The 2,596-nt window shown below is 36.4% G+C and overlaps 1 pseudogene; it reads right to left on the bottom strand.

Annotated features, from left to right (window-relative positions):
* Positions 1-404: 404 nt before the first annotated feature.
* On the bottom strand, positions 405-1,818 carry LOC147883183 (uncharacterized; annotated as a pseudogene).
* Between the last annotated feature and the right edge of the window lie 778 nt (positions 1,819-2,596).

Raw genomic sequence — 2,596 nt, 5'->3', positions numbered from 1 at the left:
ATGGATGTATCTATTACAAACTTTTAATGACAAATTGTTACAATACCAAAGAAATTGATTCTCCATTGTTGTTTGTAAATGATAAAAAATATAGTTACAATGCTCATTATGGCTATAACTTTAGAGCCAAAACTATAGTAGAGCTTCTCTAATTCCAACAATATGAGCCTAGAAAGGTTCAACTACTAGAGTGAAGGCGAGATCAGAACATGGAAGAGAAGGTGATGGATGAGGAAAAGGCACAACAGAAGCTCCTTGGTCAACCTTCTTCATAGGATCATCCACCATCGTCGGAACGGCACTGATTGTCTGAGAATCATGAGATTTTTTGACAATATAATGTATAATTTTTATCCATTTCCTCACAATTGTATACTATGTAAATAATCATTTCGTACCTATAATCATGAATTTTGAATTATCTCAATAATTCCATTTAGGATATCTCTACACAAAATTCTCCTTTCCCTTTGTTGCAATACCTGTCAACATGTAGTGTTAATCAATAATTCGTTCAAGAATAAATAAAAAACATTGGGTCATATTCAACTCTTTGTTTACCTTCTTGTTATTCAGAATGAATGAGAATCTTTTTGCAACACTACCCTTTGTCTCCACTTGAATGTCTTGGTGTAATTAAGTGAGTGTGCAGCATTGTCTGAGTGATATAATTCCCAATAAATTGTCATTCTTGTTAATGGTGATATCCAGTGCTTCATTCTCAGGAACAAAAGAGTTCAAATCTTGATCCAGTGGAATCAATTGGTTCCCAATCATTCTACTGCATTTATAGTAAAATGTTAATTTGAAATTTTGAGTGGCAATCATGTACGTAAGTTTAATGGAGCTATGCACAACCTCACAATATACTTGGTTGGATGTTATCATGTCCCAACCATAATCCAAGAAGTCAGGAATTATTTCAGCACCATTTGCATTATAAGTGAGCATCATCTTGCAAATCTTGATAGAAGTTTAATTGAATAGATCTACAAAGACTTATTGGCATACAAATAGCTATTTTGTTGATTCTACTAGCAATCCTTGGCCGTAAGGATCGTTGTACTTCTCAAAACAACTTGGCTCTATATGACTCTATTACAGCACCCTGAGGAATTGGCCAATCAATGGTATTCCATGTTGGGAGAGATAGTTTCTTCAACACACCATGTGTGTTGGCTTTATCCAATAGTTGGTAAAAATGATCATAGAAAAAGACTCCTGATTGAGCTAACTGTGCTACCGATCTACCTTGATATTGCAACTCTCCTATGGACCCATGTAACACATCCAAGAATCCTAAAATGCATTTGGTAGGTTGCCACTGCTCATAAGATGAAGGATATATATCTGAAAATAAAAATAAAGACATTGAGGTTCAGGAAGTTATCTGATTATAAAATATAAATTTTCAATGAAGTCACTTACAATTTGGCCTGTGTTGTGAAAGATAAGTCAGATAATTCTCTCACAACACAAGCTCTCTATGCAAGTACACATGTTGAACCAATATTTCCTTTATTGATTTCATCCCCTCCTTGGTTCTAAAACCTTTCACCCTACCCTTCCAAGATGCCAAAAAGAGATTACTTAAACATGGCTTCTTCCTTCTGTTTGGTTGCATGAGCACCTAAATTCCTTTTGATACAGTTAGTCTTTGTAGGATCCATCCACAGTAACCTTATTGGCAACATCGATGGAAAATATAGAGGAAAGACGGCGATGAGTGAGGGAGCTCACGTCTACAGCTTCATCCTCGACAGTCTGATCAACACGACGTTTGGCAAAAGAACGGTTCTGATTATCGATACATGCCATTGAGACTAGTATCCAAACTTTTACTCGAACACATGAAAACTCAATGGACATATCAAAGAGCACACATTATACTCTAGTCTTGCATAAGCACGATCTTCTTATTCAAAACTTTAAGAATAGTATCAAAGAGAGAGATTGATAAAGCATTAATGGCATCGTTCTCGTACCTTGCGCTTTGATATTATGATCAACAAAGCTTCCTGAAAAACTAAGACCAATCATTGTGTTGTCGTCCCCATGAAAAACTTTCAAAAGTTATATTCCATTCTGTTGCATCTTCATAAATACACTCTTGTTCGCCAAAAACTGAAAGAATATTATCCAACTTAACACTTTCACATCTTAAATCTAAAAAAGAGAGATTGAAAAAACAAAGATATCATTGTTGTATCTTTCTCCTTGATATTTTGATAAAGAAAGCTTCTCAAAGAGCGAGGTCTTGTCAATGGTTTGCCGTACCCACGAAAAACTTGAAAATTTTATATTCTAGTCTGCAGCATTTTGATAAACACACAGTTTGGCACAACATAGATTAGATCCAAAGAGAGAGATTGACAAAGAAAAGAGCTCGCTCTTGTACCTTTCTCCTAGAGGTACTTCGAGTTCTAGTTTGCCATCGCCACCCAAAACTCACGAAAAGAATCCCAATCTATAGGTTGAAGGAATGAATATGAGGAGGCAACCGAGAGAGAGAGAGGGAGGGAGAGGGAGGGAGGGAGGGAGGGAGAGGGGGAGAGAGAGAGAGAGAGAGAGATAGACAGACAGAGGGAAGAGTGAT

This window comes from Dipteris shenzhenensis, chromosome 28 (assembly GCF_047967505.1).
Source record: "Dipteris shenzhenensis isolate YYH24624 ecotype China chromosome 28, Dip_SZ_1.0, whole genome shotgun sequence".
NCBI classification, from domain to species: Eukaryota; Viridiplantae; Streptophyta; class Polypodiopsida; order Gleicheniales; family Dipteridaceae; genus Dipteris; species Dipteris shenzhenensis.
Note: the sequence above shows the minus strand (reverse complement) of the source record. Positions and strands in the feature narration are given on the sequence as shown.